Source organism: Pinus tabuliformis, chromosome 6 (assembly GCF_031772625.1).
Source record: "Pinus tabuliformis cultivar Carrire ecotype Pingquan chromosome 6, CPIR1, whole genome shotgun sequence".
NCBI lineage: Eukaryota > Viridiplantae > Streptophyta > Pinopsida > Pinales > Pinaceae > Pinus > Pinus tabuliformis.
In genome coordinates, this window is record NC_142292.1 from 485,241,027 (window position 1) to 485,258,995 (window position 17,969).

At 40.5% G+C, this 17,969-nt stretch overlaps 1 pseudogene; it reads left to right on the plus strand.

Annotated features, from left to right (window-relative positions):
- LOC149259404 (uncharacterized) overlaps positions 1–17,181 on the plus strand; it is an 84,451-nt pseudogene extending 67,270 nt beyond the window's left edge.
- Positions 17,182–17,969: the final 788 nt, after the last annotated feature.

The following is a 17,969-nucleotide window of genomic DNA, read 5'->3' on the forward strand; positions in this document are numbered from 1 at the left end:
TGGGCGCAGAAAGGGAATTTGTTGCACAGTTTTTGATGGAATTTTTGCCTGTTTCTCATCAAAATCAGGGTCTAACTCCTCTCTTGTTTGTTTTTCCAGAGATCTCGGAGCAAGATGACCCTTACATGGCGAGAACGAGAACATGAAGAAGAGGACATGATTGCCCTACATGATCCAGTTACAGTGAACGCGCTGCAGAATTGTGTCTTGCTGAAGTTCTTCCGCATTTCTAACATGAGACAACAGATTAATTTACTGCAGTATTTGCTTGATGCTTGGGATCCTATCAATCAAGTTTTCCAGATTAGGGGCAAATCTATCCCCTTGACCGCAGTAGACATCTATTTCTTGACTGGCTTGTCGAGGCGGGGTGCCCCCATCTCTTTGTCAGGTTCGGCCCGAGGAGGTGACTCTGTGAGAGATTATGTCCGCCAGTATTGTAGGGAAGGATCTCAGCCGAGTAAAGACGGCAAGATCATCATCCGTGATGTCACTGACAGGTCCCTTAGGACTATCCTGTTTACTTTTGGTAGGATGGCTGGTAGTGCGTCTCTTCATGTAGCCAACAGATCCTATATGCAGCATGCCTCGGAATGCCTCCAACCGAAGGTATTCAACTGGTGCGACGCAGTACTTCTTGTGATGAAAGATCAGTTGACCAAGATAAAGAACGGGAGGTTGAAGAACTTTGGGTTCGGTTCTATTTTGACCGCCTTTGCCTTGGAGAAGATACCACTGATGCAGCCGCAGTACATTGCACTCGACTTACCTTCTCCTACTGAACCACGTATGCAGAGATGGGTTGACCATATGTCTAGGCATGCTGGCCAGTCTCAGATTTCGTTTTCTGATACCTTCTTCAGGTCGTTTGATCGTTAGGAGATGGTTTATGCCGAGTATCCATGCTGGCATGGACTTCCGGGGTGATCCAGATTTAGTACTGCCGGATGGCGAGTAGTGGGGTGCTATTGGTAAAATCTCTGACCATATCGCTGTTTACTGTTTTTGTTTATAATGTCCTTGTGCTTTATTCTATCAAGACTTTAATCAAACTCATGTGTACATGCAGATGTTGGTCCTGTTCGTCCAGTAGTTCGCCTGAGAGTACCAGCTGTTGCCCCGCAGGAGAGGCCGCCGGGAGAGTTATTCTTCGTGACCTCGATGTGGCCGAGACTCTCACAGCTGTGCAGGAGCAGGTTGAGAGCCTTACTTTCGGTATTCCAGATGTGAGGATCGACGAGCTACCTTTGCAGTTACAGCGGCATATTACTGGTGTGCCTAGACGATGGACCCGTCTCTTACGCATGATCGCACAGGCTGTGACTTGCTATCACGAGCATCATTAGACTAGGGTGCTCCCTAGCATTTTGAGTTTTTGGGTCATGTGACCGATTTTGTCTTGGTTACAGAACATTACATGTAAACCATAAACAACTATATATATTTTTGATTTTCGGGGTTTTATTTTGGTTGAGCTATATGATCCACATGTAAAACATTGATGATGTGTTTCTTTTTATAAATGTTGCAAATGTCTATCTAACACATAGTTTGCTAATGAGTCAGTTAATGTGTTTAAATTTCTGGAAATATGTTGGTATTGAATAAGATCAAATTGTCTTTCCAAAATCTTAACCCTTAGGAACATGCGATAAATAGCTGGGTTTCGGACGGAATATATACCATTGAGTTGTAGTATTACGAGTTGTGAGTCTAGCCTGACAATTAGTCGGTGTATACCATGGGTGATGGCATCAGAGAGAAGTTCTATCAACGCGCTATACTCAGTGATGTTATTCGTTGATTGACCAATACATACACCTCTGAAACTTACTAACTTGCCGCTTGGATCAAAAATGGCCCAAGCTGCGGAGGACAGGTTCCGTGAACTATGACTCGCTCCGTCGGCATATCCAACACATGGCTCCGAAGGGTTTGACATCTGCAATAAATGTAAAAAGGTGGATTACTCGACCAAAACAAACACTTTAGCGAAAACAAAAATATAACAAAAGCATATTGGCTACTATTTAAGCATAGTAACGCTTGAGGTACAACCCATTACGAGGTTGCGCCAGTGGAATTCCGTCATAATCCATTAACTCGTAGGCTGCTTTTGCTAACACTCGTTTAACAATATAGGGGCCCATCCATAAAGACTTAAATTTACCTGCTCCCAATTTATCAGATTCTTGGTCGTAAAGCAAGACCAAGTCACCTTCCGAGAAGACACGGGGTTTGACATTTTTGTCGAACTGTGCCTTGACTCGTTTCTTATGGGCTTCGTTAGCCAAAGCGGCATCACGACGGGTTTCATCCAATTGGATTAATTCCAAGAAGCGAGCCTCTTCTTCTGAAGTTCCGGGGAGGAGATCAATTGCGAGTTTGAGAGACGAGATTTCACACTGGACTGGTAAGACTGCTTCCAGGCCATATACTAGTTGGAAGGGTGTGAACCCGGTTGCATTCCTTACCGATGTTCGGTAAGCCTACAAGGCTGAGTACAGGATTAGGTGCCACCTTCTTTTGTGAACTCCGATCATCCTTTGCAACATGCGCTTCAGGACCTTGTTGATCGCTTCAACTTGTCCGTTGGCTTGCGGATAGTATGGAGTAGAGCTGTCGTGAGACAACCCTAGTTTGGCAACTAATTCGACCATCATGTGATTGCGAAAATGCGATCCATGATCTGTGACTATAGCCTGTGGTACGCCGAATCTGGCGACTACATGATTGAAAAAGAAAAGGGCAGCTGTTTCACCAGTATTATCTAATGTAGGCATCGCCTTGGCCCATTTGGAAAAATAGTCAACTGCGACTATGATATACCCATGCCCCCCAGTCGAGGTCGGGTTACATGTCATGAAATCGATGCCACATTTGGCGAACGGCCCAACAACAACTATTGGCTGTAGAGGTGTGGGTGGTCTTCTGGTTTTGCTATCAAAATTTGACAAGCATGGCAACTTCTGACTGCGGTTATGCAATCTTTGAACATTGTTGGCCAGAAGTATCCTTCTCGCAATATTTTTTGTGCTGTAGCATATCCAGATTGATGCCCCCCACAGGCGCCTGAATAACACTCATTCAGGGCTTTTTCGGCCTCCTCATGGGTGAGGCACCTTCTCAGAACTGTATCGATACCACGACGGTAAAGTGTATCACTGACGATCATGTAGTCTTTTGCTTGGTATCGAATTCGTTTTTGTTTAGAGTGTGAGGTGTTTGGCCTAAATTTTTGGGTTTGGAGATAAATTATTATATCTCCATACCACTCATTTCTTGTAGATATCAGAAACAAATTTTCATCCATGATTGATTCTTCGGATGTTTCATCGTTGGACGACGATGGGAGATCGCATAATAGTTCTGCAAAAACTAGAGCTTTCTTTGACTTGGATTTTACAAATTCCAGATCAAACTCTTGAAGGATCGCTATCCATTTCGAATATTTTCCCCCCAGCAACTGTCGCGACAATATATAAGTCATGGGGTTGCAATCTGACAGAATGGTAGTTTTCCAAAAGAGGACATAGTGTTGAAATCTTTGTATCGCTTGAACAGCTGCAAGCGCTAGTTTTTCAACATAAGAATATTTGCTTTCTGTATCATTTAAGTTCTTACTTAAATAATATATAGGATGTTCAATTCCATCGACTTCTTGAACTAAAACCATTGCGATGGTCGTATCTGCTGCAGCCAGATACAGGTTAAAATCTCTTTGATAATCGGGGGCGTACATTAATGATGCTTTCATTAGGGAATCTTTTAAAGCATCAAAGGAAGCTTGTGCAACCTGATCCTAGACAAAGGGTACCTCCTTTTTCAAAAGACGTGTATAACCTTTAGCAAGTTTGGCATAATTTGGAATGAACCTCCTCAGAAAGTTTGCTTTCCCTTGGAGTTTCTGAATCTGAAGCAAAGTTGAAGGTGGAGGCAAATTTATGATTGCCTGGACCTTGCACGGGTCGAGACGAATCCCATCCTTGGAGACTACAAAGCCAAGTAAACGACCAGAACTGACGCAAAATACACATTTGTGTGGATTGAGTCATATCTTGTAGTGTCAGCAACGTAGAAATATCGCTCTTAAATGCTGCGGATGAGCAGTTCGCATTCGCGAATGAGCCGGAAGGTCATCGAGGTATGGTCGAACGATGTTTTTGATGTCATGGAAGGCATAATTAATTGCCCTCTGAAACGTCGCCCCTGCGTTCTTTAAACCAAAGGGTAATTTTCGATACGCGAATGTGCCCCACGGACAAATGAATGCAGTCTTTGACTGGTCCTGTGGGCGGATATTTATTTGATTATACCCGGAGAATCCATCCATGAATGAAAAGATTTCGCATCCGGCGCATTCATCAATTATCTGGTCGATGAAGGGTGTAGGGTAGTTGTCTTTTGGACAAGCTTGATTTACATCCCTATAATCGACACACACTCTAATTGTCCCCTGTTTCTTCATAACAGGGACAATATTCGATACCCAATCTGTTAGAGGAACCGGGTAGATGAAACCAGCATGGAGAAGTTTTTCAACTTCTGCCTTAATGGCAGCGGCTTTCTTGGGGTGCACCTGCCTTAGCCGTTGTCGTACCGGTTTGACATCTGGATACATCTTAATTTCGTGTTCAACGATACTCGAGTCGATGCTTGGCATTTCACTGTATGACCAAGTAAAGACATCTCTGAATTCGCGAAAAAGAGCGTTATATATTTCCAGTTCTGAAGGAGAACAACATTTGCCAACATAAATATTCTCTACAACATCTGTTTTAGTCGAGATATTTATGGCTATAGTCTCTTCAATGTTGGATAAGTTTCGCTCGGAATCCACCGTATTTACAGTATTTGAAAGAAAATCAAAGACTGAGGGATGATAGCAGTCATTTTGAGTCTCTTCTTCACAATCTGGAAGAAGGGAACGATGGTGGGAATCATTCCATGGTGCTCCTTCAATTACCATAGCTTGGAGAATTCCTTCGTCGGTGACATGCACTTGCGACCAAGGATCTGAAGGAGTGCCATATTCTCTAGACCTATCTATCCAAACGCTTGATGAGCGTTGATTTGGGTTTGCCTCCCATGCTAGAAACATTGATTGCTATAATATTTCTATTGGGCTTGGGGGAAAAACCATTGCATGATCCATGTTGATATCGTTTTCTAAGATCTTTGTGGAAGATATCATATTGCAGGTTCCTATCGACGCTACTTCCGCCAGATTGATTGGAGGTGGAAGAGCGAAAGTTCCCATTAGTATAGGATCTTTTAGTAGGCCTACTCTGATATTCTGAAGCGAATGGGGGCTTCCATGGATCATGGGAATGCTTCCTGTAACTTGAGAACCATTGGGGAGGAAGTTTTGTTGATCGACGATTGTAATCCCTCCTTGAAAGGGAAATGCAATATTTCTAAAATAGGTTGACACAACAGCTGCCATGGCATATATCCATGGTCTTCCTAGTAGGATGTTGTAATCAAGATTCCCATCAATGACTTCAACATCTATTTCTACCGTTTTTCCCCCTAGTTCAACTTTCAAGTTATTTAGGATACCATATGGGGTATATGTCCTTCCGTCGAATGCTTTTAATGTCGTCGCTAACCGCGACAAGGTTGGAGATCCTAAAGTTTTCCAGCAACTCATCGACATAATACATGTAGATTCCCCCTCATCAATAATTGTTCGATGAACAGTTTTGTTGAGGGCTTTCACTTGAACAAGGAAAGCTAGTTGAGCTGGTAACTGAGGATCGTATCCTTTGTGGTCGAAGGATACAAGATTGGAATCCTTAGGATCAATCCCACCAATGGCCGATAATAAAGCCTGCCTTTGGGATGGGCAATTTTGTAGTACTTCAAGAGTCGACATAGCGGATGGCGATTGGGCCAAATCTTCCACTATGTTATAATGCTGCGTCGCTCTAGCGCGGGGATTAAATGTCGACTTGTGTACTACTCCCTTCGGCGGTTTTATTGTCAATTCAGGAATGGTGGGTGGTACAACTTCTGTCGAAGTTGTTGTCGAACTACTTGGTTGATCTTTATCCTTGTTGTTCGACAGCTGCAGATTCCCGTAATCTTTGTTCCTTGTCGAAATCAAAGCATCATTCTGCTGTTTTGAAATCGACAACATTAGCACTTGAGACGGGGAAGCATTTCCACTTTCAACCAGATTTGCTCCTGGATTTGGAAACGGATCAGTTAGCACTGCTGAGGTTTTCGAAATTTTAAAGAATCTCTTAAGCTCAGCTTTGTATGGACATTCTTTCGTCCAATGATCCTGATCACATATGTGACACCCTGCAGGGGGTTTCCTATTTCCAGGAGGGTTTGAAGAAGATTTTTTAGGTGATAATTCATCCTGTTTCTTCTTCTTCCCTTTGCCCTTCTTCTTGCTTCCTGGTTGTTTGGTTTCTTTGCCCTTATCTGTTGATACGACATTTACTTCCGAAGCAAGAAGTTTATCTTTTGCATTTTGATCTGAAATCTTACGGGCCTTCTTGGATGTAGCCTTTGTCGATTTCGTGTCTGTTGTGCCAATCACGCCATCACCGGCATGAGAGTCATTGTTCAATTTAGGAGGAGGAGGAATCGAGAATTCCGGTCTAGGTGCGTCAGGTATTTTGTCGTAGAGCGTGCCGGACTGAGTATAAATCAAGTCTAGATATTGTGCACGAGCGATAACTTGCTCTTCCATTACGACTCCCCCCTTTGCCACATCTTCCGTGATGGAAGGTAATAATGACTTGATAAACCATTCAGCTAATAGCTGACCAGGAACGTACATTTTTACCATCCTACGACGACGTCGCCACTCATGTATATGATCAGATATGTGAGTGGCCGTTGTCTGTTTGAAGTTGGTAAGGAGTTCTATTCCTATTTCATACCTTATCGGTAATTGAAAATGGGTTAAAAAGGTTATGGCTAAGGTACTGAAGTTGTCGAACGAAGCTCTAGGCAATCAATGTACCATTTTGCCGCTGGACCCGTTAACGTCCTCTGAAAGAGGCGAAGCCTTATCGAATCATCATTTAGGGTGTTTGATGAACACCATAGATGAAATGTCATCACGTGATTCGATGGATCTTCACTCGGATTTCCATTAAATTTAGGAATATCTGATGGGAGTTTATGGGGAATTGCTGGCCACCAAGGGGCGTAAGCAATTGGATAGTTTGTTAACCGGTTTAAATCAGGTAACTCTAAAGTTGCCACGAATGGTAACTGCTGATTCATATTATTTGAAGCATACCCAGGGTAAGATGGGATTGCCTGAGCAGTTGGTCTTTTCATGCCAGCATAATGCATTTGATGCTGGTATGACTGATAAGGTTGGTGGACATGACCATTGTAAAATGGTTGATTTTGACCGTTTTGAATGTACGGCTGTCCACTGTTCGCAAAGATTTGCTGCTCAGAACCTTGGTATACTTGTTGGAATTGTGGTTGTTGGTATTGCACCAGCCATGGTTGAGAAGCCATGTGCTGTTGCGCTATACTAACCGTTGGACCAAAGGTGTGGGGTAATTGTACCCGTCTAGACCTGTGTCACCCCACCAGTTGGCGATTGTGGTTGACTCACAGGGTCAAGGGGCTGTTGCATTACAACCTGAGAAATCTGAGGTTGGCATACAACAGGCAGCGTTTGAACTTGTGACACCATCACAATAGCTGGTGTAGTCGGGATATTCGACACAGGTACACATTGTTGCATCGAATACACAACCCTTGGTTGTTGAGGTAGTATAGGTACCCAACCACTTGAGGTAATTCCAGTATAACCTAAATATTGCTATGAACTCCCGTATGGATATCCTGCCGGAGGGGATAATGAAAGGGCATACTGCCCCCCATACAGTGATAATCCAGAACTCAAGGGGATTGTTTGCCCTTGGGGACCAGACCGCCCAAATTGACCTCCAAATGGATCAATTTGTTGAGACTCAACACAAGAGTTTCCGGATATTATTCCGGATGAACAAACAAGAACGGACCAGACTGTCGAAATAGCCCCTAAGTGGGCTCCTTCTAGCAGTTGAGAGCTAGTTGGGACAGATGGTATGCCGGCGAACATTGTCGGAGTGACGGCAGGGAGTTCTGCTGTCGCTGTGTTAGACGACACAGTCCTAGATGTTGACGGTTGTTCAGACATTTGGAGTCTATCCAAAAGATTACCTAGCGATTCTACAGGAACTTCCGCTGGTGGTAGACTAACTTCTGATGAAGAAGGATATAGAGTGACCCCGACTCCAAAGTGCATTGGAGTACTTGTTTGAGGATCTTCTACAATCTCTTCAATTGCAATCAGACCAGGTGGAAGGGGAAGACCGTCAGGTCCGTAAAATATTTCTGGTGCCGAAGAAGGGGTGGAATCGACAGTGACAGATGTTTGAAGAGAAAGACTCTCCGAACCGGTTGTAAATGGAACTGGTTCGGTAACACAAGTGTTTACTCTCAGACTAGGATCAGTATCACTGTCCTTCTGTGGCTGTTGAACTTCTTCTGTAGAGGCAGGGATTCCAGAAATGTTTGGAGTAACCAGAATCTCTAATGTCGTTGGAACACTTGTTCTAACTTTAATAGGAGATTTTGAACTGGTTAAACGAGTTCGCTTTGTCCGTACTGGTTTTGATTCCGGAGACAAAGACGGTTGACTCGTAAGCCTCCGCAAACGACGGGGTTTCAATTGAATTTCTTCCACGATTGCGGATTACTCGATCAACTAAAATAAAAAGGGGAAGTATGTTTCCGAATTAAATGAATTTTAGACGCTTTTGACACAACTTGTTTTTTCAGTTTTTAAGAGTCGAGAAAAAACAAAAGATGACTCTAGTCTCCTTCGATTTTTAATGAGCCTGAAGTGACAAGTGCTCAGATGGACCTTTTCCGTTAAGGAGTCTGAAAAGGAACGAAAGGGACTGCTCTGGAGATCTAGGTAGAGGGAGTACCAAACCAATCGCAAAACTGCAGAATACTTTTTACGGTACGGAAGTCAATCTTCCCGAATGCTGTGTTCCGTGCATTGCGATCAGTAGGGCGGCCGAAACGGCTTCCTATGGATAAAAGGTTTTAAGCCTATAGGGGTCTGCCAATATATAGTCGACGGTACGTGGGAGCACAAGTCCGTACTGGCACTTATCATCTCAAAGTGGAGGAATCACCCAACCATCAGTGAGGACAACAGTTACCAGGCTTTACGATGCCGGAATACGTCTCTAGCCTAGACCTCTAAATGTTGTGCGTTAAGTTCCAATGCGTTGTTAGATTCATTCAATTTATTTTAAGTTGATCTTTCTTAGAAGTTTGCCTTTTTGGATCACCATGAGATGTAAATGTAAATCCTAAAATGCAATCTAAAGATGATAAGCAAACTTTTATCTCTTTTCAGCAATGAAAATCCTAGCTACAAGGGGAAAAGAAAGACACAATCTTTTCTTAAAGAGGAAAGAGCACACTGTAAATGCACTTTTCCTAAATCAAGCCAAACAGATTATCAAAATGCAAATGCACATGTGCATGTATTTGTTTTCACTTTCTTAATATTGATGCCTAAAAAGAAAGTTGATGTACAAATCTGAATTTGCTTTCAAATGACAAACACAAACAAGCTTCTTTTCGAAATCAAAAGGTAGAGATGATTACGACACTTTATGATTTTGAAATAAATACTCGTTTCGACACTAGAAAGTCACAAATTCAAACCAAAGGCAAAAGTAAAAGCATAATCGACTGTCAACAACAAATAAAGTTTCTCCTAAGATCAAAATCGACACTTACGACAGATCTAAATCAAAGGAGGACAGTATGACTATTCTACTTTTTCAATGGAAAACTGTAAATGATGTAACAAACACACAAAGAACATCTACAATCTTTTTGTACAAAGGAGGCGGAATTAAGGCAAAGAAAAGGGGTTTTTAAACAAACACACACTGATCACAGGCTGCAAAAATCAGAGACAAAACTGAAAAATGAAGCAAAGAACCTCAGCTGCACAGGGCTAGGCTAATCAGCGCACCTGTTACACAGAGAAACTGGATTGCAGTGCAGGTAGCCCTCTCGGGAACTGCGTTGAAATGCAGAATCTCTTCACAGAGCCTGCGCTGGGGCAGAAACGAGAATTCTATCCGGGTTCTGAGTCACGGTTTGCAGTTTAATCTATGGTTTTTGGCCGAGTAAAAGCAATCAGTAATGCACAATCAGAGGGTTGATTTAAAGGAGGTCTAAGAGCTATCACAAAGGGTAATCAGATCATTTGTGAATCAGCTGTTCAAATCATAAACAGATCCAGTGAATGGATTGAAGTAGCAGATGTCTACTTTGCATTTGATAATGGCAAATGCAGTTCGATTGCTACTTCTATGTTTATGAAACAAACAACAAGAGAAACACAAACAAACTAACTAGACAGGATCCCTAGTGGAGTCGCCATTTTGTTAACGGGAAAAGTGTCTATTCAGAACGACCCTATCCCACTAAGGTGTGACAGTACCTTAGAAACAAACAGAGAAAACTACTTTTGTATTCTTCTTTATGAACTATAAACGAAGAGGAATAGGATGAACCAACCTGTGTCTTGTGCTAGTCCTTTGATCCAATCCCTCTCCTCTTTGACAGCTTCCGGCTACCTACTCCCTTACTTTCCCAGCTTCACCAAGTTCTTGCAAGATCACAGAAGAAGAAAACTACACAAAGACATGGATTTATATTCATAAATAGCTTAGGATCAGATTTAAGCTAAACATGCAAATATAACAAACATCATTGATACACAAGCATGTAGGAGAAACTCAAATAGTTTTATTGATATAACAAGAAGGTCCAGGAGGAGTTACAACCGATGATTCCTGATCCAGCATCAGCCCCCCAGCAAAGGAATCCCCTCTTCACCTCCAACAAAGCATAAATCACCAATACTCTGATATCTATCTCAAAACCAACTACAATTCTCTGCAATGTACAAAATTCCAGCCTCTAGATCTCTGGGATGAGGGATCCATATATAGATGTATGCAAAGAGGATGAGTCAGCTTATGATTTGACTAGTGGCTTCTCTCTGTCAGTTCTTGCTTCCACTTGGAGACTGAGAGCCTCTTACTCATCCTTGGTCAAACTCAGTGAGGCAAGTGTCATTGGGGAAGATTCTGGAAGCTTCCATTGTCTGTCCACCTCGCGGAATGACACTGCCATTTGTCATTTCCCGCTCAACGCACCCTGGTAGTGCATTTAGGTGTGTTGCAACGCACCTAGCTAGTGTACTTGGGTGCTATGCAACGCAACTAGCTAGTGGAGCAGCTGAAATGATCCTGATTTGACTGATTCTGAGCAATTTTTGGTGGAGAACTTCTGGGAGAAGCTGTAATTTGTTGACCTTGTTCCTTTAGGGGCCAGAACAACACTTTTAGGGACTTAGGATCCCTTGGTTTATGGACATTTCATGCTTAGAGCTGTAAGGCACAAAAATGTCTATAACACTTAGTAAGTCAAAGGCAACAATCGATGGATATATTTTGACGTTTTTGGGCCTGTAATTGTCATATATTTGTGTGTTATAGCGAAGTGGAAGGCTTGTGAAGTTGTGTGCACGGAGACCTTGGTAAGTCTGCAACTGTGTGCGTAGGCCCCTGTAGCTATGTGCATAGGGTAAGAGGGATTGTAATTGTTAAGATTTGAAGATAATAAAGAATATTTTGAAGGAAGATCTGTGTACTTACATTCTTTACTTTATTTTATGCAATTAATGTTTACTTTTGTGTCACAATTAGTATATGAATGTTGTTCTAGTTAATTACAGTTAAGATCCATTGATTTATGCACAGTAGATAGAGATTTAGATATGCGAAGGAGTCTTTTTGTATGAATAGATAAGATTTGGTATGATATTAAGTAAGATCATGTAGCGTAGTAATAGATTTGTAGGTGAGTCAGACTAAGACAAGATCCACACTCCATGTCCTTTTGGATGCGGAAACATGGTTCCAACATCCCCCAATATTGTCTCGGTGAGATTGCAGTCTGCGTGAGCAGATCGTTCTTGAAAGGGATGGTGATAAAAGGTTTTGTTGGTTAGTGCAGCTAACTCTGAACTTGGGTCTAAGCCCCTCAAGCCAACAAATGGTTCTCAGGAGAAACAACTGGTTGAGAAGATGAAGAAGGATTATGATATGATCATGAAGTCTCAAGGATTTGTTATCAGCTCCATTAATGATCTAGTTGTGCGCTTTTTCGTGCACATTTTTTCCAGGAAATAATGAGGATGTGTCAGGTGGATGAGGTGCCCATGCCAGTCATATAATTGGTTGTGTAGTGTAGCAAGGGCATCCAATTTAATTGTGCAGGATATTTGTGCCAAGAATTTTTGGATGACTGCCAGGAGGCACAAGAAGAGGGGAAGCAATTCCACTATGCGTGGTTATTTCTCCTGATAGTGTTGAAAACATGTAGAATGCTAGAGGAGTCACAGTTCCCCACTGTGGACCTTGACATCTGTGAGGCTGCAAAGTATGCCTCGCTATGGGCTTCAAAGGAGCTGACCCATGTTACAGAGAAAAAATAATTATGGGTCTTGTTTGAAATGGATTTGTGCCCAGTGATAAGCCAGAAGCCAAGGCTGTCACTATTTTTATTTGAATAATAGAAAGATATTTTAGATTTTAAGGCAGACTTTCACCATGTACACATCTGCGCCAAGAAGGACCTGGAGGAGGTATGGTACGAGCTGGCATTTTTGGTCACTAATGATGACATTGCGCAAGTGGTGAGAAAATGGCCAAGTGATTGGATAATTCCACCCACTGAAGGAGTAGAGCTAGAACAAGTAGGCACCAGTAAAACATCGAAATATATTTCAAGTGCACGGACCGAGAAGTAGCCAACCAAGAAGGGACACAAAAAGAGGCTAAGAAAGTCACCATCAAGCTCGAGAACGACACTACGTCGATGACAGAGTGTGAAGTCGGGTAGGAGGAATAGGCCACTGAAGGTGACGATCAGGGTGGTGAAGACCTTTTGTTGACACTAAGGAGGTAGATTCCCCATTCATAATTAAAAGGAACAAATCAAGTGCTGGAGGAGTGCGAAAGAAGAAAAATTTGGACAGATCCACTGGCACAAAGTTGATGGTCCTCACTGAGGGGGACATCGACGAGATTGGAGACACCGTCCGAGCTGTGACAGAGGACATATGGGGGAACATTGAAGGTCAATATAAAAAATATTTGACAGAGGTCCAAAAGGGCCTCAAGGAGTTGCAGGTTAGGCAAGCGCGGATTAGGTGAGTGTGGCTCAGGAAAGTGTGGTTCAAGTGAGTGCGGGACCATCAAGCACAACTGTAGGTAGCCCACAAAAAATAGTAATCACATCCAAGCTTTGGGTTGTGCAACTACGAGGTGTCACTCTACATTTCAAGGCCGCCAAAGATTAGGAGTGTGCACAACAATAGAAAAATGTGAGTATCAATCTTGCATCGCTCCCCATTTAGATCTTGCACGAGTTATATGAGGGAGTCATCAATGAACTAAAGATTTAGGAGCAATGCCCTTATTGGTAATTAAAGAAATCAAAGACCAAAAATGACAAATGTTCGAAGATAAGAATTAGGCCATCAAGGATCGTGATGAGGCAGCTGCGCACATGCAACAACTAGAAGAGGCCATCATCAAAGCTTGCAGTGAGCTATCAGAGCTCCAGATCCAGATAGAGGCAGCACCTGAAGAGAGGCTGCAGAAACTTGTAGCTGTAGTCAAAGAATCAAAGGAGAAAGTTGAAAAAGTCAAATTTGAACTGGAAATGCAGATCGTAGAGTTGTAGACGAGGCTGCAACTGACAACTCCCCCAGAGGTTCATGAGCAGTGCGAAGCGGATATCAAGGCTGATTTGGAGAATATAGCTACTACAGTAAAGGACTATAGCCAGATATTCGAAGAAACTATGGAGATATGGGCCTCACTACAGGAGGACCCACATGTACAGAAGATACATGTAGAGATCCGTGACAAGCAACAAAAGTTTGATGAAATCAAAGTAATGATGCAGACCCTAGCACTTGCGCAACGATTTTCCCGTCTCCAGGAGGGAAAGTTTTTGTAGGGACAGATCGATGAGATGCGGAAAAAGGAGTAGATCATCTCAGCACGGATGCAACCATGGGATGATGAAGCCATTCAGATCTCATAGACAGTGGACAATAAGCTGAAGAACATCAAGCAGATGCAAAGAACCATCGGTCTAGTGACAACAAGGCCGACGACAAAAAAAATGGTATAGGAAGTATGAAAACCCACCACGTAGTGTGCAGAAACACTTCAACATTTGAGGGATGCATACAACGATCTCAAAGCAAAGATTTGTGACATACCAGCTAAGTGACTCGGGACGAGTCACATCTTTGTGTTGGGGGCCTGTTGGGTAGGGTCACCCTAGGTTAAAGTTTTGTAAATAACCCACACTTTTAGGAGTAGAACACACTTCACGTAGTATTTTAGGAGTCATAGGGGCTTTATGGTGGGTCAAAGCCCCTTATTTTGTAAAAGGATGGGATTAATTTGTATCTTTTGAGCTCCACCCATGGTTTGCGGACCATGGTATTGTAAAAGAGAATGATATATAAAGGGTTGTCTTAGTAAGTCAAAGGCAACAATTGATGGATATTTTTTGACAACTTTGGGTTTGTAATTGTAATATCTTTCTATATTATAGCAAAGGGGAAGGCTCTTACAGTTGTGTGCACAGGCCCTGCAGCTTTGTGTGCAGGGTAAGAAGGATTGCAATTGTGAAGATTTGAAGATAATAAAGAATATTTTGAAGGAAAATTTGTGTACTTACATTCTTTAATTTAATTTATCCAATTACTGTTTAATTTTGGGTCAGAATTAGTATATGAATGTTGTTCCAGTTAATTACAGTTAAGATCCATTTATTTATGCACAATAGATAGAGCTTTAGATCTGTGAAGGAGTCTTTTTGTATGAATAGATAAGATTCGATATAATATTAAGTAAGACCGCATAACACAGTAATAGATCTGTAAGTGAGTCATACTAAGCCAAGATCCAAACTCCATATCCTTCTAGATGCGGAAATCTAGTTCCAACATCCCCCAATATCACCTTGGTGAGATTGCAGTTTGCGCGCGCAGATTGTTGCTGAAAGGGTGAGTGATAAAGGGTTTTGTTAGTTAGTGCAGATAAATCTAAACTTGATTTTGAGCCCCTCAAGCCAAAAATGTGGTATTGATAAGCCATGGTATTATAACAAATCCTATTTACAAGTTAATAATATCCATGGTAAAGTGGGGGTGAATATCCGTGGTTAAGAATCTTGTCATATTATTATGAAATATTTTGATTGTGAAATAAGTTATGATTTTTTGGTGTGTGGTATTTTTAAGCCATAGTATTAGCCCATCCTATTGTAACAAATCATATTCACAAGTTCATAATATCAATGGTAAAGTGGGGGTGAATATCCATGATTAAGAATCTTGTCATAATGTTATAAAATATTAATATTTTGATTGTGAAATAAGTTACGTTTTTTGGGCATGTGGTATTGATAAACCATGGTATTAGCCCATGGTATTGTAACAAAGCCTATTTATAAGTTAATAATATCTATGGTAAAGTGGGGATGAATATCCATGATTAAGAATATTTTCTTATTGTTATAAATATTTTGATTGTAAAATAAGTTATGTTTTTGGGCATGTGGTATTGTAACAAAGCCTAATTTTTACAAGTTAAAAATATCCACAGTAAAGTGAGGGTGAATATCCATGGTTAAGAATCTTGTCATCTTGTTATAAAATATTTTGGTTGTGAAATAAGTTATGGTTATTGGGCATGCAGTATTGATAAGCCATAGTATTGGCCTATGGTATTTTAACAAAACCTATTCACAAGTTAATAACAAAATCAAAATATAACAAATTGAATTATATTATTTTTATTACTTTTACTTTTTATTATTAATTGAGCCAATATTTAAATGTTTGCACTCATCCCTGATCACTTTTTATTTATTTTTTAATTAAGCCAACATTTAGAATTGTTTACATACTTACATTACACCTACACATCTACTCTATACTAGGCTATAGGGCACCTCTCGACGCAATGAGTTGTATGCAAGCATCATTGTATGCATATGGGAAAAGGAGGGCGCATTCATAGATATGATCAATGAAATCAAACTTGTTTTGAGTTCTAATGGAGTAAGCAACATTGTTTTTTATCAGTACACTCATTGGGCCAATGTTGAAGATGAATTGGCCTTTGTTCTTAGAGGTAAAAGGAATGTTAGTGAGAAAATTAATTCAAAAAGGTCCTGTTTTATCCAAGAATTAAACATGTTGCTGCTAAAATTCATGGGTTTTGACCTAATATTCCTTCTTTTGTGAGTTTCCCAAGATAGTACATTCAGGGATCAGTTCTTCCAACAATCCTAGGTGTTGAAATTAAAATAAATTCTCAAAATGCTAGTAGCAATGGACTTTTGAAAAAGGGTGACTTGGTTCTTCAAACTTCAACAAGATCAAATGGTTTGTTTTTGGGTGGTCCTTTGTATGATGATACTGAGTACTATGATGAAGCTTCCAAGATTGGATATCATTTAAAATCTCTTGAGAAATATTCATTCCGTTTACAGAATCTCAACCAAATTGTTGCTCATATTCATGCAGGAGAAGGAGTTGAAAAGTCATTACCATCTGTTATTTTATCACTTAGAAGCAAATATGGGTATAAAAATAATGTTATAACTAGTCGTGGAGAAGCATTCAAATTTGAAAATATCTTTCCTAGAATTTTCTTCCCTCTTCCACTCATGAAGGAATATTCACTTTTACCATCATCACAAGTGATAGAACTAGAATTTGTAGAAGTTAAAGAAGTGACATTTGTTGCTCATAATATTGCTTATAGTGTTTTAGGAACTGTAACATCACGGTTAGGGCAGCCAAAGGAAGGAATTTATTTGGATCAAATATCACTTTAAAAATTTCATTATGAGGAAACAATAATGAAAATCCAGGGAATCTTGAATACTGTCAAAGCAATATGGAAGCATTCTCTTGGAAATATATATGTGGATGTTGTAGAAGAAAGTGAGCTAATAAAAATAGAATCCAGTTCTAAATTTAAGATAGCAAAATGGAAACCTTCTTTACCCTAAAATAATCAAAGACATGAACTGACTAGCTGAATGTAGAATGAACTAACTAGCTGAAAAGTTGGATTAGATACCATTGAAAATTGTAAGATTGCCACATCAAAACCGGATAAGAAAAATAACATTAGAATGGATTCTGGTGGGATCAATCTAGAATTGATTTTGGATACCAACTTTGAGGTTGCAGAATGAAAAAAAATTCTCCTAGCAAGGTCTCTAAAAGTTATGTGGGCAATAAGGATAGCTCAATAGAAATTCCTAAATGAAGAATATGGATGGAAAAACCTAAGGTGATTCCTCTCACTTCAAAAAATCTTATTCTTCAAGAAAAGGTTACATATCATGGACATGTTCATCTAAATAAGCCTAATGGTAGGAATTCTAATGTCAAAGGAGTAGAAGATGAATTTATTTGCAAGAGAGTCCATTTATATCAAATATGAACCTAGTTCCTAGAAATGAATATTATGAAAAATCAATGTTGGCCTAAAATAAGAACACAATTACAAGAAAATTTGAGAACGTTACCAAGTGCAATGATCAAAATATTGGAAATGATAAAGTTTCTCAACTCTATGAAAAAAAAATATGATAGAAATGTTTGATGCTTCTCATATGAAAAGTGTGGAAAATTTTAAAGTAAACTCCATTAATTATCATGAACATGACATTCTCAAACTTGAAAAATAAAAAAAACCACCGTTGTAGGAAGGCGATCTTTCAGTTTTAGTTTTATGTTTCCATGCTTTTTAAAAATATTTTAATCTCTGAAGGGTTGTTGATTTACTTAC